This window comes from Stenella coeruleoalba, assembly GCF_951394435.1.
Source record: "Stenella coeruleoalba genome assembly, chromosome: 21".
In the NCBI taxonomy this organism is placed as follows: Eukaryota; Metazoa; Chordata; class Mammalia; order Artiodactyla; family Delphinidae; genus Stenella; species Stenella coeruleoalba.
The window spans coordinates 35,796,532-35,822,809 of NC_137167.1; the positions used below are offsets into that span (position 1 = coordinate 35,796,532).

Below are 26,278 nucleotides of genomic sequence, written 5' to 3' on the forward strand. Positions count from 1 at the left end.
ATTGGAAGACAGAGACCTTGCAAGGGATGTAAATCTTAGCTAGGTAGAATAAATAGACGTGGTTGCCGCTAACAGTACAATAACAGACAGTATGATGACAAACACATAATAATACAGCTCACGCACACCTTGCTACGTCTCCTGGCTTCTAAAATGAATCACCAGTGCTGTTCTTATGAAATAAAGAACTTTTCACCTCATATAGACATTGGATTGTGGCTGGTATCTTAACACATGGAATGTTAATATATGGAGTAGAATAAAGATGAGAAAAGCTGTTTTCTAAATCACAGCTGCCTTAAAAAGTCAACATTTGGAAATGACTGAGTGGAACCTTTAACTCATTCCTCAAAATAAACAAACGAAAGCTTGATCTTTATACTGATAGTGGATGGACAGGCAACAAAACAATCAGGGCAGCGGGAAACCAGGGTGGAAAAAAGAAAAGCATTAGGAAAATGAGAAACGAATTTAAATATCCAGTAACTGAAAACTGATATCCTAGGGCATTAAAGAAGTTAGAAGAAACTCTTGCATGGCCATTTAAAGGATTCAGAAGACCTGAGAGATTTTCCATTTTTTAGAGGGAAAAATTGAGGCCCAGGTAAGCTAAGACTTAGCAAGGTCACACAGCCAATGAGAAGAGCCATGTCCAGAACCTAGATTTCCTGATTCCCAGAGAATTTGTAGACAAGTGGAGAAAGCCGTGAAGTGTGGGCTGTGATGTGTCTTCACCGTTTCGATGTACAAATTATCAAAGTTACTTTGTTCCTTTTAGGTTCTTTTCTTTTGCACTGAGCCCATTTTATCATCTGGTGTCTGTTCACATCATCTAAAGTGTGGACAAAAAGATGCCCGCTTCTCTGAGTTACAGCCACGGATCTTCGTGACACTGATTATGACACTACATGTTTTTATTAAAACTGCTAGAAATAATCACGAAGCAATAGAATAAGCTTTTTGTGGAGTGAGTGCCTTGCTGTAATTTAGGACCTTGGTCACTAATCATAAATTGCTATTAATCACAACCTAATCTAACTGCTTTTTTCCAGTTAGAAAATTCCTCATTCTAACCATCCTTCTGATATCCTGCCAGAAATTCCTTGAAGGTAAATTTACCCAGCATCCATTCTAGAATACAAGCAGGAAGCATGCAGTTATTCAACCTAGACTCGTCCCTAACTATGAGAGCCTTTCTACATATTCTGTATGCCAGTATCATCTGGATGAAAGCTATCTCAGACTCTGTGGTTAAAGTGACACAGTGATATATTGATCTAATGAGTAATATTATGAAATTAATTCTAAAATACTCTAACTTGTTCTGCCTTAATCTTTAAAATTCATTTGAAGCATCCCATTAGGCAAACCTTTTTTGGAAGATCTTGCAGAGGCCTTTGGCCAAAAATAACATAGAGTTCCACATATTTTCACAGTGGTTTCTATTTCGGAGTCCAATTGCCACCAGGGAGAGTAGACTCTGAAACACCTGTGCTGTCTGGTGTCAGACTCTTCGCCTGGACACCTGCCTTAGTGGTTGGGATCTTTTGTCTGCCATGGATGGCTTCAGGAGTTAGATTCACCTTGCTTTGCATCAATTAAATAGATGCCCTTATTTTGCCTTTCATTCATCTAGATCTTTTGAAAGACCTAATTCCCTTTGTGCCAGTTCTCCTAAAAGAGACAGTCCCGGAAGCGTGCTACCATTCAGAAGCTGAAAGCCCCCAGGACTAGATGTACTATAACTGGAGTTTTCCGTACCTGACGGCCTCTGTCTCTACCTGTTTTTTACTTTATCCTCTCTCACCTTCCCGTTTTTAGAGAACTCATTTCTTCACATTTACTACTTAATGTATATCTTTGTATGATTTCCCGTCCCTAGCAAGACCCTAAGCACACTTGCTTTTTTTTTTTTTTTTTTTAACAGACCAAGACTGATCCTGGGTAGAAATTTGCCTAAAAGTATATTTTCCCCTACAGAGTATTTTAAACCATGGAAATACAGTTTTCTACTCTAGTTTTAAACTAGTATTGCCCCATGAGGTTTAAAAATGGCATTTTATACCAGAGTACCTAAGGTGTTTCGGGTGCATAATAGGCATTCAATAAATGGGAGTGAAACTCATATCTAAATGTTTTGAAGATGAAAACTGGTTTGTAAACTAGCTCTGTCTCCATTTCCCCTCCATCCCCTTGCTCCTCAACCCTTCTTAAACCTGACGTTCACCCCATCACTCTGTTAGAAGTTGTTCATCTTTAGGTCACAGATTGCTTCTTCCGGCCAATTCAAAGAACTTCACCTCAGTGATCAGAAGTATTTATCTGTGACATGTGGCTTTGTTAACTATCACCCACCTCGTTCCCTACCTATGTTCTTGAAAGCTCTCCGCTGGGGCTCCTTTGTCGTGCTGCACCGCTGATTGCATCCAGTTTCCTAGCCGTGGAATTGTCTCCCGTGGTGACTGAACTTCCTCTTGGAGGCCTCTGTATGTGAGAAGCCCCCAAGATTCAGGCTTGGCCCTTTGCTTTCTCAGCTTGCTCATTGCCTCTCATCTCTTCTACTTTCACAATCTTCATCTACTTTCAGAATTAGCGCTGTTCTAGAATGGGTTAGTAAAGGCACATTACAGAAGCAAACCCCTCGTTTGCATCTGTGAACTCCTTGCCGGGACGCTTAAAGACAGATATCCCATGAAATGCACACTGCACTCCATTTCTTTTGTCTTTGTCTTCTCGTTGGGCCTTCTTCTCATCCTGGGCCTCAGTCTCTAAATCTGGAGTCTGATAACCCAGAGGTTGTGGCTCTCAGCCCCACCCCCAAACCCCCATCCTCTAAAGGAGGTTCAGAGAAGAGCCATTAAGACGATGAAAGGAATAAAAATTAGACCCAAGAGGAAAGGGTAAGATAAAACTTAAAAAAATAATAATGGAGATTATTTAGCATGGCCATGTGGAGCTGAAGGGAAGATTTAAGGAGAATCATCTTTAAGTGTATGAAGGGCCCATATTGAGAAATGGTGACCAGCTGCTTCTTGTTTCTACTGAAGCTTGAACAGGGGCATTTGGGTGTAAATTGCGGCTTTAGAGATTTAAGTTAGAGATTCTCAAAATAGAATTGTCCTTGGTAAACAATGTAAAATATTGTAATGTATTATTTAAAATGCACATGGCATGGTAGAGAGGCTTTTTTTTTTTAAACTAATAGATTCATCTGTGGCTGGGGATCCAGAAGTATATGCCCAAAATAGATCATGTATTAAGTTTATGTCCAGTTTTATAATCCTGTGATTTTTATAATGAGAAAGTACACATTTATAGTTTAAAATTAGTGACCTCAAATAACCAATGGTGCCATTAGGGCACAGTCTCTGCCCTAGAAAAGCTGGTTAGGTTAGGTTGGATTAGGTTGGGGGGGTGTGTGTGTGAAAGAGAGAGAGAGAGGAAACCAAATATTACAAATGATCAATACAAGGGACAGAATCGTTTTAATTAACAAGCACTTTCTTCAATGTGGCCTGTGTTTCCAATGGTCCATCCATCTACCCATCCCCAAACCAGTATTTATTTAGAGTCTCCCTTGTGCAATACACTATGCTGAATGCTGGGGAATCAGCAAAGAAATGGTCCTTGCCCTCATGGGTTTATGGTCTAGAAGGAGTTACAGACAAGTACCAAGGCAGCGGAATAAGAATATAGCATGATGAATGTTAGGAAAGGATATTTACAGAGTTCTATGGGAACACAAAGAGAGGGGCCCTTAAACTATTCTTAGTGGATCAGGAAAGGCTAAATAGAGGAGCTGACTTCCAGCCAACTCGTGACCAAGCAGAAATTGGCCAGGTACATAGCAGAAGTAGCAAGCGTATACTTACATCCAAAATGACATAAGTGCACAGAAATAATTTATGTTCACTAAATAGAACAAAATCTATTCCATGGGACTCTGTTTTGAAGCACCTAAAATTAACACGTTATTGATTATCCAGATTTGTTTGTCAATAAAGACCTGGTAAGCTATTTGCAAAAATGACCTTAATACCTATGGGTTCTTTGGAAAATTTTGGATGGTGTACATTTCAAAGAGTGGCTCTAGAAGTTTGTGTGATTTCTATGTTCTATCCCCTGCATGAGGGATTTGACCTGCAGGTAACTATTGCCCCTACAGACAGCTACCCACCTGGCATCATCACTTCATCACTAGCCATCAATGAATACCTAAATTTCGGCGTCTAAACAAAGAAAATAAATTGCTTCTGGTAATGTATTTGATTTCAAAGATATATGACCTAATGATGTTGGAAACAAATAGCCCGGATTGAAGGGATTAAAGCAATTCAGTCGTTTTTCTTTGTCACATGTGCGTTTCTTAAACATGGACTTTCAAAGGACACACCCCCAAGGTACTCTTATTTTCAAAACCTACAAACAAGTTGAACACAATGAGTTGCTAAGCGTGGACAAACAACACTGCCATCCCCGGGCGGGCCTGGGAGTTCATCTTGCTGTTTTTAGACCTTGTGTCCAACCTGCCAGGGATGCGTAGCGCTCCCTCTGACTCGGCCACTCCTGTGCTTCCCCAGTCATGGAGGTTGACTCCCGCACAGAACTAGGGTTCCACGACCGACTACAGACCCCCGTGTAACGTTGCCTTTGGACGTTTGGTGGCTTGACTTGGGGCCTCAGCTCTTGCTACGTACCTGGTTCCTGGCGACCATACCCCCAGCTAACTCTTGCTGGCGATCTGGATTTCTCTTAAAGCTGTGTCCTGCGCCTGTCGTGCTCTCCCCACTGGAGAGGAATGATCTCTCTGCCTCCCCCACGTCCCTCCCACCTGGATATTTGCCAGCACAGGGCTGAAGCTCACTGAGCCTTTTGGATACAGCGTATTGCCCGAAGCCCCTGCAAGGCGTCCAGACCTCAACCCACGCGCCCAGATCCTGCTTCCCCCCCTGCCTGCCTGCCTGCCAGGGCTGTGGAGGACCCAGCGCGCTCCTGCCCAAGGTCACCCGAGTTAGGACAAAAGTCAGAACCAGTTCTTTGGACACACAAGAAACGTGACTGGAGATAAAGAAAGAGTCATGTCTTCATCATGGATCAGATTTCAGAAGGCATTTGTGTTTCTGGTGAAATAACATAACACCTCTAGAAATAAAGAAGAAGACTTACCTTTTAGAAATGATTTTGGATGTGGGTCATTTCAAACAGTTGTGAAGTAAATAGCTGTGCTGTGGGTGGATTTTTCCATAGCTTACAGCAAAGAATCACCTACGTATTATGCTAGCCTTTTTAGATTTACTGTAGACATCTGTGAAAAGTTACGAATTGGCCTTCATTACAAGCCTTGTTTTGAAACCTTTGTTTCTGTTCCGGTGTAAATGATAATTGAACTTCATTGGAAAAAGGACGCAGAAATACGGTTTTAAATACAGTTTATGTCAGCTTATAACAGAGTCCACATAGCTGTTAGAGATTTTCACGCTACTGACAAAATAACACTTTGCAAAACAGAAGATAAAGTCTAAAATTTTATTTACAGCCTGTTACTAAAGTAATTGTACAATTATTATATACCAATTGATGTCAGTGTACTGTAATTTTAGTGACATAAATGGTTCCTTTGACATATTTGTTATTTAAAGAAGAAAAATATATAAATAAGTGCATAATTTTTAACAAAGTCCATTTAGACAAACTGAATTCTAGAGTGACAGATACCTACTGACCTACGCAATCCCTAAATCAGGTGTTTGGGAATGTTTATTAACTATTTCATTCCTCTGTGAGACTCTAGCTGGCAGAGAATACTAATATGTATATTACTTGTTACCTTAACTCTAAAAGCAGCTTCAAAACGCAGGAGGAACCAGATGTGGTGCCTTTTCTCTCTTTCCCCTTCCAAATCCACAAACGGTCAGTTTTTAGAACAGAATATCATGCTTTCAAATCCTTGCCGTGGATTATCCCGACATATTTTATTTAGAAAGTGAACTACACTCCTAATAACAGTTTTTACTAACGAGTCGCTACTATAATAGGTATTTAGTGCAATGGGTTAAGTGTCAGGCTGAGGACCTGAGGCTGGTTTTAGTCTCTAGCACCCTACGTGGGCTGTTATTAACCTCTTTGAGCTCTGGTTTCCTCATCTGTACAATGGGATAATATTACTTTCTCATTGGGGCTTTAGAGAATTAATAAAAATGGTATCTGTCAAACGCTGCTCCATATGGGGAGAGCCACACGAAGTGCTCAATGTTAGTTTTGATCATATTCATATATTTAACACAGCTAAAAGTGTTTGATTATGATTTTGAGGAACATCTCTGACAGTATGGATTCGGTGCTTAATCATTAGCAAGAAAATCATCACCCTGGTTTTGGTTCAACTCTGCTTTTTCTTCAAGGCTTTTGGCCTAAGCAGGCAGAGGGCAGAAGAATCTTAATAGTAAAGCTAAGTTGGTGCCGATCTGAAGTCACAGCTCACGCGTGGACTTTTTTTTTAATACAATTTGCTCTGATTTGATTTGGTTCATGCATTTTTAAAAATCTTCCTCGTGGTGTGCAGTCATTAGGCTTTTATGCCTAAAGAACTGAATTCAGTTATAAGTAAAATTCATTTAACAGCACAAGTATGATTGCATATGGTTATTTATTCACAACAAATTAGCCACATAATTCAACATATTTGATAGTGTCTGCTCATGGAACTGCGGGGAATTCTGCAGATCTCAGACAAGAAACGCTTAAGTTATAGAAGGCAGTATCCATAATGCTAATTATTCCTGACAGCATCAATATGGCAAACTATAATAGATGAAAATAGCAGTTTAAGGTGTGCCTTATTCTATATCTCTATAGGACACTTTAGTGGACCCCCTGTATGTAAAAGAAGGCAGTGACTTAACGCATGGATGGGTGTGGCCCCAAGCCCTTGTATCTTTTCTTAGGAAGGTATTTGTGGAAACCATCAGTTTGAAACCCCGTCTCTCCCTCTCCTTCCCCGTGGGCTGCTGCTCAGCTGTGTTCAGAGTCAGTCCTTGATCATTCTCAAAAGGGATAATCTCTTGGTCTGATTTGAAAATAATTAGTTTCGTATTCAGGAAAGGTAGAACTAGATCTACATGCAGAATATTCCAAGGTAGTCCAATATAAGAATTTACCTAACCTGTATCTGATATTTATAGATGGGCATGGCTTAATTAGCATTCTAAATTGGAATTTTAATAAATCCTACCCAGCAGTGACCAATTTACATAGCATTTATCTGAGGAAACGAGCGTGCCCAAGTATCAGTCTTCTTGAGATTCATCTTGACCCAAGCGGCGACTTAAGATGTTAAAACCTTTCATTCCTCCATTAGAGGAAGGTTCATCTTCCTGTCTCCTCATGTTCTAGTCCAAATCCAGATCTGCTAACCTGGCATCAAAAATCCAGGGGTACGTATCTGAAGCATTCCCAAGTCCCTGGGTCCTGGAAGACTCTCAAGGTGCAACGTTTTACCTATTTAATTCTTCTAAGATTCCAATTGAATACGCCTTCTTCATATTCCAGGGCCTAAATCATTCTACAGTGTTTACTGGCATTACTTCAGGTAACCCTCCCCTCGCCCTCCCCCATGAATCACACACGTGACAGTGATTTGTGAAAGGATCCTTTTCAAAATATTAGGACTTGGGAGGCTATTTGCCTAAGAAGTAGAAGTCTTTCAGTGCCCCACAAAATATCTATTGTTCTATTTTTTGACCCAGTTTTACTAAGGTGAATTTCAAAACCTTGAAATAACTTTGAAATTTAGACTGTGTCAGAGGCATGTTTAAATACTTTCTCTGATACCTTAATGATGTCCTAATTAAAGAGGGAACATATTGATCATTCAGGGAAGAATAAGCACGATGTTTGTGATCATCAGGTAACAGAATGTGTTTGTGAGTCACGATTTTCGAAGAGCCATTGTTATTGAAAGCAAAGCACACTGAGGTGCAGAGGCTGTGCTTCGACACTGAGGAACAGCAGACATTTCCGTGAATGACAATGGATGTGTTGGATGGTAAGGAAAACTGGAGAGGAAGAGTATTCACCGAGAGGCAGGTGAGCTGTATGCACATCACTGTAGCATTACACGTAGAAGGCGACCAAAGTCAAGGTAGAGATAACCTGAAGAGGGAAAAGAAATTGCTGTTGTTAAATCAAGGAAATTGAGAAAAGGATATAATCTGATAAATGAAGGGGGGGGAACACTGGTCCTTTCTTAAGTAGCCATTTGTTGGCTTACTATTTTTAGATGAGCGTTAAAACGTGGAATGACAGCTAATGATGCAAAGATCTGCTGATTGATGCTAGTATTGCAAGGTGCTGCTTGTTGTCTTTGTTTCCTTATTAATGAAAATACCTGAGGGGTTTGCAGGGCTTGGAAGAAAACACGGGTGAGTCTAAAAACTCAGGAACATTCCGTCATTCCGTTCTTAGCTTAATGGAGGAAGAGGCTGAACGGGATGGAATGTTCTGGAAGAAAGAGAAATTAAAGGAAGGAGGGACGTTGGCTCGGAGGCCACGCAAAAATAACGATGAAAGTGCATCTGGAGGGAGGAGAAGGCAATCTTTTAAAGTAAAGCTGTAGTAAGAGCTTGCAGCATCGAAGTGTCTCGCGTTCAGAGTGAAGCCCCTTGGAACGCCGCATCAGGTAGGTGTCCCGGGTCCGGGCTGTCCAGCCCTGGCGCGTCGTTCACAGTTCGCTCAGACCCCTTGAGCTCCTGTGTGCAGCCCCGGAGACCGCCCTCCCTCCCGGCGGAGCGGGCCCGGCGCCACCGACGGCGCTGCGCTGCTGGGGGTCCGAGTCCCCGGTCGGCACGATCCAGGAGCAAGGCAGCTCCGCCCCCCGGCCCGCGGGCCCCGGGGCCGACTCGAGGGGCCGGGCCTCGGCAACCCAGGCCAAGGGGCGATGCGGGCTGAGCCGGTGCCCCCGCTGCGCTTCGCAAGCGACACACACACACAGACACACACACACACACACAGACACACACACACACCGCGCGCGCCCGCCGGCGCCGGACCTCAGGCCCCGCCGGCGACCCCTCCCGCCGCCTGGGCCCCCGCCGGCCCCCTTCCCCGAGCGGCGCGTCCCGCCAGCTCGAGGACTTCGTTTCGCGGCGACGACGGGGCGCGGGGCCACCGCTCGCGTTCGGACGAAGGCCACACCGCCGCCGCCGCCGCGTGAGGCGTGAAGGCTGGCGGCTCAGGGGTCGGGGTTCATCCAGATGCTGGGCAGGAGGTTTTTTTGTGAGCGCAGCCAGGTCGCGCTTCCGGACAAGGACCGACTTGCAAAGATCCACAGCAAGCCGGAGAAGCCCAGGACGGAACGCCGGCGCTGCACGGCCTGCGCGCGCGCGCGGAAGGCCTCGGATCGGGGCCTCCGGGGAGACTGGCGAGCAGCTCGGGGCGCAGCTCGCACCCCCTGCGCGTGGGACGCGGCTCTGGGGACGCCCGGCCTGCGCGCGCGTGCGTGTGTGTGTGTGTGTGTGAGTGTGTGCGTGCGTGCTTGTGGAAGCGGGGGCGGGGGCGGGGGGCGCGGCCGGGAGCGCTGGCGCCTGGGCGGGGGGCCGGCGGGGCGGGGCGGGGCGGGGGCGGCCCGGCCCGGCGCGAAGGGGTTAAGCGCCGCCGCCGCCGCCGCCGCCCCCGCCCCCTCCGCGGCCGGGTGTAAACAGAGGAGCCTCAGCCTATCATGTCTGGCGGCCGCTCGCAGCCGGAGCCCCGAGCCCGGCGCAGTAACACGATACGCTCCAGACCGCGGCAGCTTGGTAGCGCTGGGCTCGGCTCCGCACGGCCACAGCGAGGGCGCGCGGCGGCAAGGTGGGTGAGCGGCGGCGGCGACGGCGGCGGCTCCGCGGCCTGGGCGGCTCCTCGCGGGGCTCCTCGCGAGGCTCCTCGCGCGGCTCCTCGCGCGGCTGGGTCGCTCGTTCGCGCCCGGGAACCGCGGCGGCGGCGGCGGCGGCGGCGGCGGCAGCCCCGCTGTCCTGCCCTGTGGCGTCGGGATGGGAGGAGGCTCTGCGCGGGTTCGAATCGGGGCCCAGGCAACGTGAGCATCAGATCGGCGGGGGCGCTTTGACCCCTGAGGGGCCGCCTTCGGGGTTTAGAGGAGGCGGAGGCTGAACTCTCTGGAGGACTCTGCGTCCCTCGGAGCGGTGCAGGTAGCTGCGGGGAGAATGGTCTTTTGTTCGCGCGTTTTTAATTAAGTGGATATTTTGTTATGAGTAGTGTCCAGGGCTAACCCAGGAGGTAGCGCTGTGCGTTTTCCCCGCGTTCTGTTACTTTTGCGACGTGGCGTGTTGAATTCGTGGGGAGCACATCTGGAGCTGGAGTGATTTGGGATCGTTGATGTCTCCGGGGTTTCAAAATCCGCCTTGAGCTGGAATTAATCAGCCCTTCGGTTTCCTGAACTAAGGTCCGTCGTGCCAGCGGTTTAGGGCGGGGCGGGGCAGGGAGGGAGGCACACAGTAATCTGGCTAATGATTAAAAGAGCAGCTCTTCTCCTGTAAAATACTCAGCGTGTGATTTTCTTCTGGAGAGGGTTTTGCAGGGCAGAGGCTCTAAAAGAAATCCCGCTTTTCCGTCGTGCTTCGATGCAGGTCGCTCTCGTGGAGGAACTAGTTGGGAATGATTTTTGGAAATAACTTGCGCACTGTCTATCGAAGTCGGAATCATTTACCATTTATGTGTGTATCTTAATAAAATAAAACAAGGATCCGTGGCAGCTCTCAGAATGAGAGGTCACATTTCCTCTCTCTCCCTGTGCTGGCATCTCTCTCTCTCTCCGAATATCTCCTAAATGAGATGTACAGAAAATGCGTGCTGTGTCCCAAAGCCATTCTGTCTTCCGAAAGCCTGAGATAATCAAATTCAGCGCCGTTAAGAGGGTGTAGTTGAAGATTTGATCCCCTTCCACTGAAGTGGAAATACTTTCAGTAATTGAAAGCAGATTCACGTCTGGAGTTGTACAAGCCAAGGTTTTCATTTTTAAAATAAACCTTTTGTTCTCTGGCTTTAAAAGTTCCAGAGAGCCATCCAGAGACCTCTGTGTGCGCTAATCGTTAAAGTAGCCAAGGCTTGAACATACCCAGGGAAGGCATTTGAGAAACACAGCCTCCCTGCCTCCCAGCCTCCCTGCCTCCCTGCCTCGCGGTAGCGGACTGTTGAGAGCAGCCTGCACCGTCTGGGCCCCGCGTTTCGCTCTCTCCCCGGATTCCCAGACGTTCAAATGCAGCTGTACTGTTCAGAACCCCCAAACCCCAGGGAGAGCCCATCTGTTTTAAGAGGTTAAAAAACTTGAAAAATTTTGGTGTTATCCCATTGTATGTTGCGATATACACAGTTTGGTGCTAAACTTTGTAATCAAGCATGAAGTATGCTTCATTTAAGCAGATGCCGATTATACCTCAACCGGTAGATTGAAACGTACAAAATACGATCGCACGTTAACATGGTTGCTCTCTCATCTTTGGAGGCTAAGTGTTGAAAGCTTTTAAAAACTGGCTCTTGAAGACTGAAATGAGGATGCATTCTAGACAAAGAGAGAGTCACTTACTCTCTTTTTAGCTGTGAAGATTGAGAAGGATGGTGGTGTACAAGAGCGGTACCTTCCTTCTTCAGGACAAGGAATCGAAGATGAATTGTGTAGTTATGAGGGAAAAGTGAGAAGAGTTGCACTTTTAACAGTGATAACTGAGATCAGAGAAAAAACAGAAAGCAGTGTTCCAAATATTTTTAATAACTACTTTCTTAAACCTAGTTTGGTGATTATCAGTAAGATGTGAATGGGCGTATTTACAGAGTATGACATGGCAGTTTGATTTCTTAAAAACTACTTGGTAGCTCCGTATTTTACCTGGTTGCCTCGTCTTGATAGTTAATCCTTTGAGCACATTAAAAGAAATATGAAGTGAATAACTTGGTCATGATTTAAATGATGTTTTTGTGAACCTGTCTCACGTAAGAGTCATCTTTTATGAAATCAGTATTTAAAAGATTCAGCAAATCTTTAACTACCAAATAAAATCTTACTACATTTTGGTTGTGTTGCATCACCTTTCTTAGATATCATTGGCCTAGTGTGTGGCATAATAGAATTTAATTTTCCTCAAAGATTCAGAAAGAAAAAAGCAACTTCCTGTGGATGCTTACAGATATCTGAACACTGATTTTCAGTGTAAGATCCTTGTCTAAACATTTAAACTCACGCTTTCTGTGACTTCTATTGACTGTTAGTTTTTCTGTCCTTACATTTTTTTTTTTAACTTGGTAACAGGTGTGCATAGGATCTTCTGTCATCTGAAATCACATATTCAATTTATCACAGGATTCCTTCCTTTCATAATGTAGGGAAGTGGCAAAGGAGGCCTTGTCTAAATGCGGCGATCTTGATAATTAATGCCATAAAATAGATTAAAATGCTGTATTCCAGGTATTCATTTCCTTAAAAGGGCCACCAGAACAGCGTTGCTAAGCACCCGTCACTACTGCAAGTAACAGAAAATGACCCAAATTAAAGAACCTGTTCTAAGCTGTATTCTTGCATTTTCTAAAGTGCATTTCAAAAGGTTTAACCAGACTCATTCAATTAGTGGAGAAAAAAGGATCTATTTTCAGCTCTGATCAGCAATTAAAAGATTGGGCTTTGGAACATCAGTCTCTTTATAATTTATTTTGTTTTCTAGACTTTAAACAATTGTGAATAAAGATTTTTAACAAATCACCTTTCTTACAATCCAAAGGTAAATGCTAAATGTAGGGCAGTATATTTGCTTTAAATTTCTGTCTAATTGAGTAATTTTTATTAGCTTTTCCCTCATTTTAAAGAAGTTTAAATTTTACACTAATATGGTAAACTGCTGCTTCACTCTGGATTTCTAACTCTTTCTTTGTGAACCATACATGCGTGTGTGGTTTAAACTAAAGTGTGATTGTCATTACTTGATCTTATCCTAGATATGAGTGCTTTAGCGCCAAGCCCTTGGGAAGTGTTAGGATATGTTTCCTTAGGGATGTTTGGATGGTGTGAATTTGGTACCACGAAGGAGAGAGAGTGATATGTCACAGTGAGAAAGTAAGTAAGTAAATTAGGGGCAGTAGGGTGCTTTTTGTTGTTGTTGTTGTTTAAGAATAAAGTTAGCTGTACCCTTCTGGGTTAGACCAGAGCTTCTACGTAGTTAGGGCTAAAAACCTAAGCCACAACTGTTGAAGTGTTTAATGAGTTACATCTTCCCGGGACCTGGTTCTTAGCTAATCCAACAACAGTCATAAATACAAGTTGGGGAACTTTCTGGTCGAGGAAAGGATTTGATGGATAAGGGCTGTTAGAGGAATAGGAGAGATGAGACAGGAGTTCCCAAGGTTTAGATTCGGATTATTAGCAAGATTTTTTGCTCTATCACATTGATCTGGGCAAGTTTAACGCATATAAACATAGATATTAAGTTATCAATCTTAAGTGATTATATATGAAGTGATTCCGTATCTTCAAACACTGAATATTTTTACAGCCAACATAACACTTAATTCTTTCTTCTGAGAGAGATATTTTACGATAGTAATTCATTATATTTAGTTTTATCAGATCGTTTGGCATTACAGATTAGTCTAGTAATAGATAATATAAAGTACATGAGATTTGTATGACTTTTGTTATAGTGTTGTCTAAAATGGAAAGTTATTTATTGTAATACTTGTTTACGTCTCAGGCCTTTCAACTTGAAGTCTCAGTTTAGGTATTTGGAGTGTGTTTGTTTTGTGACACGTCAAAATTTGTTTTTCCCCATAGAGAATAACATTTTGATGTGTAGAAATGATTTGATCATATGTACTTTTAGCAGCCTTGAAATGGTATATATTTTAATCTTTTAAGAAACCAGTTGTTTTAAAATTGGTGTTTGTATGTTGATTTTAGTTAGGAACCTAGCTGCTTAGTTACAAATCCTATGTGTTTAAGTTTTGAAATATCTACTCTTACTTTTTTACCACAAAAGGATGAAAACAGCTACCTCTTTGGTATCCCAGAAACAATGTATACCATAGATGTCACTGATGGGAAATTCATTTCACAAGGGAAGAATAATAATTGAAGAGTGCCCACAAATATTTGAGTGCCCATCACTTCTAAATAATAGTTCAAGTTGGGAAACCGCATACTATCGTATTTGGAAAAGTTTCTCTTAAGTGTTATTATCCCCTCTCTTAAAGTTAAATACTATTTCACATAAAAGTCTTCTTTTGTACATTTAGAAAGCATAATGGATTCTAGTGCATTCCAAAATGACTAATAAAAACTAATGTAAACAACACTTTAGGTTTTGCTATTTAGACATCTTAACCTGAAATTTTTTTAAATTAAAATAATGTGTGGGCCTTTCCGTGACATTTTTTTCATGATAGTGTCTGCCCAGCCCTCCTTTTTCCATAACCTTAAATTGTTTCCTGCAGGCAGAGGGAACCTGCTGTCTAGAGACCTGTAAAATGGAGCCTGGAACTCTCTTTCTGCTTTTTCTTTGAAATAAAACAAAACCACCATATATAACAAATTTAACACTGTTAGCGTTTTCTAATTATTTAGCCATTATTTCACTTTACCTCCCGCCTAAAAGTTGTACATTGGTGGAGTCGACACCTGGCTGTGCTCTTAAAAGTTTGTCTTTCAGTTCCTGTGATAGTAGGGGGCAGTACATCTCCTTGATTACCTTTGTTCAGGGAAACGCTGAAAGGCCAGGGTGGTTAAACAAGGCCTTTTGGATCTGTGAGGTCAAAGTTAGATGCAAGGAAAGTGGTTAAATGCATTGTCATCCTATTGAGCGCGTCATCCGTACAGTGACCTTGATGCAGGTAGAAAGAGCCATTTGGCTTTTTTATGACAGCCACCCCTGCTTGTTTTATCACTGACACATCTTTACATCCCCCTTTTCCTGTCTCCTTCTTTTTGTTTTCAAATAGTATTTCCTCTGATCCTAGGCCATCACAGTGAAGGGGAGAATTAAAAATTAGTTTCTTTTTAATTGATAGTAGATTTTCCTTCGTACGTTCGTATCATACATTGATGTGTATGGAGGTATTCCTTCATTAAAAATTAAGGTGATCAGGCTGGCCGACCGTTCTGTATTTGCTTTTAAGGATCTTTTAATGGTGATGATTAGTCTCTTTGCAAAGAAGCTGCTATCCTGCTACTTTTCAAATTGTTTCTCGGCTGTTAAACGGAGAGACCTGCCAACCTCAATTTTAGCAGTGGGAATAATGTTTGTTTTTACAAGTGTCTAGGTATGTTGACTTGAAGGGTTTTAGTAGTTCTGTTGCTGCTGTCCTAGAGCCGTCACTTCCCTTAAAAAGGTAAAACCAAACCGGAAGGGTTTTAGTGTATATTTCTTAACTTTATGGCCAAGATTTTCCTTGTGATGTATTTTATGTCAACTCCATTAAAATGGAATTCTTGATTAAATATTTGGACAGGTATTGTTCAGTTATAGGAAGAATTTTATTAAACACGGTACAAGATCTAACCTTTCTGGAAACTCCAGTTAAAGCAATTAAGTGCTGCATACAAGATTGTTTTCCTAGGCAAAGCCGTCAAACATCAATGATCGGCACTTACGCTTTACTTTTTGCTGAATTCTTTTTATTACAATTAATCAGAACTAAGTACACATCTTTTCATAAGGAAGAAAAAACTTGGCCCATTATCAAAATTCCTCGAATATCATTTCAGACCCTATCATCACGCAATGAATTATGTAACACTAAAATCTGAGGAACTCAAAATCACCAGAAATAGTACCGTCAGGCAAGTCAGATTTTCTTGATCGCAAAGGATTTATGTCTATAAGGACTTTTTATTTTAAAAACAGACGTACTGAATTGAAAAATGTTTAAAATGAATTATCCCGCCCCACCTCCCCCTATTCTGCTCTCACAGTAAGGACCTTAGTTCAGGCTCTTTTCCTCTCATGTGTAGACTTTTTCATGAGCCTTCTCATCTGGTTTCCCTGCCTTCTGTCTGTCCCTCCTTTAATCCAGCCTGCACACTATCATCAGAGTTGTCATTCTGAATCATAATTCCGAGCATGGCCCGTCCCTGCATTAAACCTTCGTTATGTCTTTCGGATCAAATCCAGATTCCTTAAGTGTGTTTTATCAGGCCCTTCGTGATCCCCCCTCTGTACCTTTCCATCCGCGCTTCGGCATTTTTACTTGGTCGGTGCCACTTACCTTCTTACCTTTCACAGGTCTTTCGAGAGCCTGCCTGCAGGGCATTTCTTTGGAGCCTTTGCTCTTTGCCCCAGGCAGAGCTGGCAACTGGGACAGGTTTCTGTTACGGGCACTTGACACATTATACTGTAATCGTCTGTTTACAAATCAAGATCACCTAATCCAGACTACCTATTTTATAAGTGGAGAAGCAGGGCTAACCTTTGATTTGTTATGTATTTACTTAGTCCAAATCTCTGTGCTATACCTTTTATATGGACATTATTTTTATCTCATCTTCAGAATGAGCATTTTAACTCCCGGAGTTAAATACTCATAATCTCCATTTTAAAGATGGGGAAACAGGCCTGGACGAGTTACCTGCGTTGCTAGTCAGCTGTGGAGCGCGTGCCCAGGACGCGCTCCTGCACTCCCTCGAGGAAGAGTGGAGATCACCACATCCCTCCGTTAGAAGTGACTGGGCCCCAGAGCCCCTGACTTCCAGTCCAGTTTTGGCATTAAGAAAAATTATTATGACATCTTAAAACACCTAATATGTAGCAGATGGTTTATGAAGAAAATATTCTTACTCCCTAGTTTATAGATGAGAAAATTGAGGCCAAAGAGATTAAGTGATTTGCATAAGGTTATTCGGCTACTAAAGTGCAAAGGCAGGTTGCTGCCAATCTCAAATTTATATCATTCTTCATTACTGAATTCTTCCTCTAGTTTAAATATTAAATTGGGTTTTGTTCTGACTTCAGTCCTAACTTTGCTTTACATGTAAGTTCTCTTTACTGTTATAGAATAGAATTATGCCAGTATACAACCTTTCCTAAATATTGTCACCATTGAATGTTACAAATATTTCCATGTCCGTTCAAGGCAGATCATGTAATTTATCAGCAAGTACTTACGGAGAGAGTATGTGTTTAGTATTTTACTCTGTTTTTAATCTTCTTTAGATTTTTTTTTTTTAGTGACCCATGATTATAAATGATCATCCGTGATATAGCTAATGTCCACCCCTTGGCTAATACGCAGCAATGATTAGCATCATTGATTAGAAAATCAGTAGATTATGCCTGTATCGACACTTCTATTCCCTATTTAATGGTTTGTTTATTTAATTGATGACTAATGCCTTTACTATTAAAGGCTATTAACACATCAAAATGGTAATTATTTAACCTGGCAAAATGATAAATTATGTTTGTGTTTATTCCTTTGTGCCCAAGGCTAATCTGGTGTTCTTTTCTCTTCCTTCCTTCCTTCCTTCCTTCCTTTCAAGTTTTGATATGCTAAGAATGTCTGCTTAGGAAGTCAAATAAATTAGCATTTAAGCTATTATCTGGTGGTGTGACCTTGGAGAAGTTGCTTGACTTTGAGTTGCACCTGTGAAAGGAGGGAAGTAAACCAGATCAGTGGCTTTAGGTAGTATGGATTCTTGTAGAGGTCCTGTAGGATTTCTTCAGTTAATTCAAAATTCTTGGGAAAAAAAAAAAACCAGACTGCAGATGGTAATAAAACATAGCATGCACAATAAAATATACAATAAACATGTATGTCCTGCTTCTATGCATATATTTGCATTTTTGTGAGGGTGTCTTTGGTTAGGGAAGTTAGGGCTCTATACTGGCTTTTTTGTTAATTCGGCTTGCCTAAGGAATAAGATTGCTCATGCCCTGCAGAGCAAATCTGGAAAAGGTGTGCCCTTACTCACCAGCTTCCAGGGAAATGGGTAATGTTCGGTAGACCGTGTATGCTTTGGCTACGTTTGTGTTTGGCTATAATAGAGATTCGGAAAATGAAGGTGGTTGCCCTCATGATGAATAGATAATTACTATTCCCAAGTTCCATCATAGTACCTTGACCAAAACTTTTTTGAAACTATTCTTGAAATTGGGTTTATTTGCAAGACACAGGTAGTTCTTGTTATATGGTTCTTGTTATATAGGCATGTCTCACTTTGATCAGATACCAGGTCAGCTAGTTTGTTGTTTACCTTCCTTCACGGGCCTAACGAACCAGCATTCGGCTATTCCACAGTATTAGATCTCTACTCGGAGAGAGAGTATCTACTACAGATAAATACATTGCATGAGGCCTTTTCAAAAGAGAAATATCAGTGTTATGTTGAGAAATGACTGCATCATCTGAGGAAGGTGATAACCCCTGAGATGGCCTGCAGAGGGCAATTATTTTCACGTGGGTGAATTCTAGTATTTTTTTTTTTTTAAGAGTTGCGTGGCATTGTATTATAGCCCCTTTCACGTGTCAAGATTAACGACTGAACCCTTAATGGGCAGAACAATTAAATTTAGAAATTTAGAAACTAAAACTTTATAGTTGTTTCTAATGTATAATTGTTTATCTTAAACATTCTTAGACTTTTTTAAACCACTAAGGGCTGTAGGTGTGTGATAATATGTTTGATTTCTTTAAAGTATATTTAAATTTCATGCATATTACATTTCATACAGAAAGCTAAGCTCAATCTTTACGTTTATGCTTCCAGTTAGGAATAGGGACTCACGGTGCCAGGTCTTTCATAAATTAAAAAAAATTATTTACTTTCATGCTCAGATATCAGTATAAACACCTGGTTTATTGAAATGCTTATTAGTAAAATATATTTATTCAAGTAGTACCTCAGTTTCTCAAGAGCTGGGCATTAGAATTTTAAACGTACAAATCTTTCCATGCAGAACATGGGTAGAGTTAAATATTAAAGATTTTTTAAGTATATTTATGGAGAAAGAAAGTTGATAGGATTTTTTTCATTTAAAAAACATCTCCTTGTGTGTATTTTATCAAAAGCATCTCCAGCCCCTATTTCTGGGAATATCTCAATTAGCACTAACAAGATATCTACCTCTAAATGCCTGGGGTGTACTTTAATGAGATACCTCATTGGAAGGAGGCCGATTGTTATTAATCTCTGCAGTGTGGAATGGAAGCACTGTGAAACAGAGATAACTAGTTCTAGGCTCTAATAAAATGATAGATCCCCATCAGGACCCTAGGGCAGAGGACCTTACTATTGAATAAAGGTAAATTTGAGACCAATATTGAATTTTTTCTCTATTTCTTAAGTTCCCCAAGAATAAAATTCTGTATATGTTAGACTGTTCCTTTAGGAGAATTCTGTGTTACACTTATTTTTTGACAACTTGGTCGATCATAAGCTAATGAAAAGCTAGCATCTGAGAGTCTGGCTCACACTGTGAAAATACATGTCAGCGACGAAAATCAGCCTGCTTTTACCGTAGGCTAAACTGTTCGAGGCGGCAAGCTGAAACCCACGGTAGAGCACTGCAGTTCAGCGCCTGAGAAGCACACATACCCACTGCACACTGGTGGTTGTGAAAGGACTGGATGGAGGGAGGGAAGAGAAGGACAGAGATGGGAGGAGTGGTCCAGGGGTGTAGCTATTTCTGTTCCATTTTATTTGTTTAAAATAAAGCATGAGATCTGAAATTAACAACCTTTTGTGATACTGTTCTATACATGCTATTTATCACACAACCTCAACTCCACTTACATATAAGGAAAGACCCATTCTGTATATTTCTGTTAAATTATTAATTAGTGTTAACCTGGTTTCTTTTTAAAATGATGGGCTGTAGTAGTTGTGGCACACGGGCTCAGTAGTTGTGGCTCGCGGGCTCTAGAGCGCAGGCTCAGTAGTTGTGGCGCACTGGTTTAGTTGCTCCGCAGCATGTGGGATCTTCCCGGACCAGGGCTTGAACCCATGTCTGCTGCATTAGCAGGCGGATTTTTAACTACTGCACCACCAGGGAAGGCCTACTCAGCATTTATTGAAAACCTATTGTGTACCACCTGGTATGCTTTTCACCATCCTATTCGTAAATCATATAATTCGGAGTCCATTTAGACTTATTTCTTTCCATTTATGTGTACACTCAGTCAGTAGTCACATAAAGTGCTGATTCCACAAACCAGATGTTTTTTGGATCTGCCTGTTACAATGCAACCACAGTCTTTTTTGTTAATATCCTTCTCACTAGCTTCCCTGACTTTAACTTTCCTCTTCAATACCGGAAAAGCGAATCATCTTTCTTGGGGATCTCCTCGATTTTCTCTCTCCTACTCAGGAAATCGTAGTGTCATATCAAGAAAATATTTGAGCCTGAAGGCAGGAGGAGTAAGGTTGTGGAGAGCAGGGCTTCCAGGCAGAGGGAGGTGTGAGCAGAGCTGTAAGAGTGGAATGTGTGAGGTATATTGGAGAAAAAAATCAAATAACCTCCTTGGATCATGAAGTTCGTGAAAGAGAGATTTGGAAGGTGAGGCTAGAGAAGTTGGTTGAAGCCAGGACATGGAGGACTTGAATCTCAGAGGAAAGGTTTATTTTGATGTTCATTTGGGATCCATTGGGTATTTGGCATAGAACACAGTGACATAACAGAATCTGTTTGGGGGAGGATCTCTCTGGTGGATGAATTATAAAAGGGAGATAGTAGAAAGAGAGAAACCAACAATGAACTTTTCCTACTGTTGTTTTCAATGCATGACTTCCTCTGAAATTTTACATTTTATCAATGTGAGCTTCACAAAGGCAGGAGCCTCTGTTACATTTGGTATGCTCAGAGCCCGGAACACTGCCTGGCACTTGGTGGTGCTCAGGGAATACTTGTTGAATTGAATGAATGAGAACACCAAGACCCAAAAAGATTAAGTGACTTTTTCGAATTTACACAGCTAATCGTGACAGACTCAGGACTGCATATTGGTGCTCTTTTGACTATGCGGTGTGAAGCTGTCATTCAGGTCATTTCTTCTAACATACCTTCTTCTTTCTTCCGTGTCAACTCTTATCTTAACTTCTCAACTCATTTCTTCCAGCAAATGATTGCAAAATATCTCATATCTTACATACTCATTACAGCCTCCATGGAGCTCTTAGTAGGTTGCTTTCATACCCAGATGTAATTGGTTAAATTATTTATTCTACTGCTTGTTTTTTTTTTTTTTTGGATGACAAACTCAAGGTCAGAGACTGTATCTTCTGTTTAGGGTTTTGTTTGTTTGCTTGTTTTATTTTTCAGCAGCCCTCCCCTCCCGGAACACATATACTCAAAACACTTTCTCTGAGCATGGAAGCTTGTTGACTGACTACCCAACCTTCAAATGTGTCCTTTAGTTCAAGTTGTTGAGAAGTTACACACATACAGTTGAAATTATTTTTGTCAGGTTGGAAAAGGACCACTTAAAATTTACTTGATATTTTTGTAATAGTTGAAACAAGTAGTGAAATGAAATTTTTAAGGGTTTTCCAGCTCTCCACTTAAAGCAATAGTCTTGTGAATTTAACTAACTAGGTTATCATTTTGCAACTTAAAAGCAAAAGGAAAAAATTCAGAGATATTCTGATTCTGTGAGACCACCTTGAAATAAGATGCCACAAAAAGAGAAGTATTGTATGAAACCATTGCAAAAACTGTGAGATGACCCACTATCATTGTCTGACTTTTACTCAGTAATATTACTCAGTTATTTTCTCTGTTGTCAACATATTGCTTTATTTTAGTAGAACAGTGCAATTAGTGGAGTAGTTTAGTCCAAGTATCTCTTACTTGTGTAAGTATTTTGTTACAATGTCTTTCCCTGAAAAAAGTGTTATTCATTAAGTGTAATAGAGGCTCTTACTATGATTAATAAAATGTTAAAGAATCAATGTTTTTAAATAGACCAAGAAATTGCCACACTTTTATAAACATTTGTAATTGCCAGTGAATCATTATTAGATGTAGAGATCTTTCCCTCACAGTTGACAGGATAAAAGGTAGAAATACTGTACTCATGAAATGTGAGTTTCTCCAAAATATGAAATGTTCACATACGATTCAAAGACATCCTGATATTATATAACTTTCCAGATTTAAAACTTTTTAGAGAGAATTTCACAATTTACTTCAAAATGAATTAAAACTACGGAAGTATGAGCCAGGCTCATGCTGAATATGCCAGTAATATGGAGTTCTGCAAGGTATGAATTTAGAATTTTTAAAGTTGAAAAAATTCCACAATAAAAACACTCAGGCTTTTTATGCTACAGAAAGATAATTTTAGAGAAATATGTGCTTTCAGATAGATTTTGTGAAAGAACCATAGTCTGTATAGTACTCATTTTTACCTTATAACTTTATTACCTTGTAACCATGTAATGTTATTTTGTATGCCAATTAGATTAATTTTTGTTTTTTCCTTTTTTTGTGGTACGCGGGCCTCTCACTGTTGTGGCCTCACCCGTTGCGGAGCACAGGCTCCGAACAGGCAGGCTCAGTGGCCATGGCTCACGGGCCCAGCCGCTCCGCGGCATGTGGGATCCTCCCAGACCAGGGCACGAACCCGTGTCCACTGCATCGGCAGGCGGACTCCCAACCACTGCGCCACCAGGGAAGCCCTATATTTGTATTTTTGTTTGTTGAATTAGAATCTTTCTGAATATGCTTCTGCTCTCATTGCTCAATACTGCCTGCCTAGATGTGTTTATTCTTTTGATGCTTACTCCCTGAATTAAGTTTTAATCTTTGAAAGTCCTTTGACATATTTTAGAGACAGAATTTCTGAGATAATGTCACTGAGGTTTTTTGGAGGATGGGGCAGGGGAAGGGAGTATTGATTCATAATTCTTAGCAGAGTTGAGTAAAGTGATCTGCATAACCCATTAAAGTTATTTTCTAATAATTAAGTCTTAAGGAAAGAGCTTGAGCAGAGTGAAGTAAATGTTTGCAGTGGTTTTATACAAATTTCTAAAAGAAGACACTAAAATGTTTTGGGGCCAAATATATTTGCTGAAATTTTAGAGAACTGGACATTACTCTTCCAGCTATTTAGTAGTAATAATACACTGCTAGAGTATTCAGTTTAATTTAATGAATATGTATTGAGTACCTACTCTGGGTTTACATCAGTGATTTATTAATAGAAGAAGCTCACGAATAAGTATACAGGTTGGAAAGAAAGTAAAACTTAGTAGTCCTTTGTAACACTAACATTTAATAAATATTGACCTGTTCGTTGTAAAAATAATTTTTTTTATTTTTAAGTTTTCTATTTCTCATATTAGGGGCCAAAGTTAAGTCCACCTCTCATTTCTGTATTAAACTTTACTAAACAGAGACAAAACTAAATCATTACTGAAGGTTGAATCCAAAATATAATACCATTTTGAGTAGTAGTTTTAGGCTGCTAGGCTGATGGCTTAGTTCATATTTTAATGTAAATCACCAAAGAATAGATCAAAACAAAGCACTGTCCTAGCCCAAGAAAGATGCAGTTCTTCATTGGCTGGGTTTTTAGGCACTTGAAGATGTACTCGTTTCCTAGGGCTACTATGACAATTATTACAAAGTGAGTGGCTGAAAACAACAGAATTTATTGTCTCACAATTTTGGAGGCTAGAAGTCCTAAGTCAAGGCATTGGCCGGGCCTTGCATCCTCTGTAGGCTCTGGGGAAGAGTGAGACCTTGCCTCTTCCGGCTTCTGGTGGCCCAGGCATTCTTGGGCTGGTACCCACATCACTCTCATCTCATCTTCACTTAGCGGTCTTCCCTCTGTGTCTCTGAATATCCTCTCCTCATATTATTTATTCATCTTATAAAGGGACATCAGTCATTGGATTTAGGCCCACCCTAATCCGGTATGACCTCATATTAACTAATTACATCTGCAAAGACCTGATTTCCAAATAAGGTCGCATTCTGAGGTTCTGGGTGGACATGAATTTTGGAGACACTATTCAACCCACTATAGAGGAAAAGGAAGTAGCGTAGAAAAAGGAGGTAAAAAAAGTGGTCTTTGCTGTTCTCAGCGTTTTGCTTTCCCATTCCTTAGTGGGTTTAGATAAGTTAGAATTGAGTGTTCATACCTTCATACTCCTATTCTTTTGAAGGTATTTTATCTGCCAAAACTGATTTATGCTTCTTTTCTCCTAAGTCTTATGGGAACTTCCAGTGAGAGAGCCATGGAATTTTGAATGTTTGCTATTAAGTCAGAGGGGAGATCAAAATTTAGTTTTTATACTTCTTTTTGTTATTTTCAGAATTTTAAAAACTAGAAAGAAACAAAAAATGATTGAGACTGCCATACTACAGGTATAGCACTCGGAGAATATAGTTATAACCTTTCTACTTGTAAACTGAGTGTCATAGAGTATGCTGTAGTCATTAATTTTGATAAACTTTATGTGGGTGTGGTCTGTTGGCTCTCAATTTCCCTGTAAGTTTTAAACTTATAAACTATTTTTTAATGAAAAAAAGAAGCAGTTTGATAAATGAACTTTACGATTATCAACAAAGCTTATTTGTAATTTATTCCAAAAAATTACCCTTGGCTTTCAATTTAAGTTGCAAAATTGAAATATCCATATATACCAGAAAATAATTTTTAAAAATCAACTGTGTTTTAATCAACATGTGAAATATTGCTCTGTGAGAATGAATAGGTATCTAGGTCAGGAATTTTCAGAGGTTTGTCTTCATCTTTCAAGACAATAAATGATACACTGAAGTCTAAAGTATTATATTCCCAAGGAGTGATGGATGAGATCCTTTCCTGAGAGCAGCTATTGGTTAATTAGACATGGGAAAGGCCCTTTCTGGGTAGTGCAGGGAGGCTGCAGACAGGGGAAAAGCCTCAGTGCTCAAGCTGTCACCTGGCTTTTCGTTCTGCTTTGGATCACCCCTGCAGGAGGAGAGTTCCTACGTGGAATATAATAATACGAGTATAGTTTAAACCCATCTCCATGAACGTTCACCTTGTAAATATCCAGTCTTATAATCAGAATGTTAGGATGGTCTGTCCCTTTTTGGGGTTTGGGGATGGAGAAAGGAAAGGGATTCTGAATCTGGGACTTTCTACCAGTCAGATATTTTGCAGTGTTTATAGATGGGGGTCATCTACTCAGATTCCTCATTCAGACGTAAGAGAATATATCCACTTATATTTTTGGATGATCAGTCAGCCTTCTCTTCAACTGGTGGGATATTTTTGCTACATGAAGAAATCAGGCATCTCCTCCGCCACCCTTCTGAAGTGCGTGTTTTCCCAGGTGTGACTTGCACGCAACTTCAGTCCAGGGGCTGGTTGGAGGAGGGAGATGTATTTTGTTTTTTATTTATTTATTTTTTGGGGGGTGAGGTGGAGATGTATTTTAAATTACAAACGTTTTCCTTCTTTTCTTGTTTACGTACCATTCACGATTAGAATTGATTTTAATTAAAAATATGCTTTTTAAACAGATATCTGCCAGATCTTCCAAAGCAAGTATATTTTATTATATGAAAGTATATCTGAATCTTATCACAGAACATTTTTCCATGTAGAATATTCCAAAAATGACTGGCCCGGGAGAATTTGGGTTGGGTGCTCTTTCGTCTCCTCTGTTCCCAGTTTACTTCCTCTGGAGGAGGAGGAATCGGTGATGATCTCACCTACAAAACGTAAATTCGTAATGCTATTCATAATCATTCAATTTATAAAAATGCTTGCTGGTTTAAAAATGTTTTAAGCTCAGAGGCAGAAAATACAAGGCACACAAATGTTTCATGGTCATCTATTTATTAAATACCTAGTTTCTCATACTTGTTTCAACAACAGGAGTTACTTTGTTAACTTGTTTTCCTATAGAATTAGGATCCGCAGTGTATTTGGCAGTGGTCAGGTTTCTTCTTTACCCGGGGCCACGCACATAGCATAAGGACAAGACCTACTTAACTGCTCTGGGTGTCGGAGATGTGGATGCCAGTCTGTGCTCTGCTGTCGACCGCCTGACTTGGTTTGGATACAAAATCCTAATCATGACTCAAAAGACCTGAAATTCTTCCATCATACTTTTATTGAAGCTGACATGTAACATCCCTCTTTTCAAGTGTACATTATCATTGACCAGAACTGCGTTCTCTGTCTACACCTACATGGAAATTTTCCTGATAATCAAAATAAACATCCCTTTTTTATGATCAGCTTTTTTAGTTATGTTGATTTAAGAATGAACACTCCAACTTGATATATTAATTCTAGTAGTTTCCCCTTCTAG

General features: G+C 40.9%; 1 protein-coding gene across 17 annotated transcripts in view; it reads left to right on the forward strand.

The window, feature by feature from the left end:
* The window catches only part of TENM3 (teneurin transmembrane protein 3), a 697,856-nt gene that overhangs the window by 370,948 nt on the left and 300,630 nt on the right, over positions 1-26,278 (forward strand). Inside the window, exon 1 of one of the 17 annotated variants that reach the window (XM_079909548.1) lies at positions 9,719-9,843. The exons of the other annotated variants lie outside the window; for them this stretch is intronic. The gene's annotated coding sequence lies outside the window, so the exon portion shown is untranslated. Of the gene's footprint in view, positions 1-9,718; positions 9,844-26,278 lie in introns of those variants that run through there. 17 annotated transcript variants of the gene reach the window in all.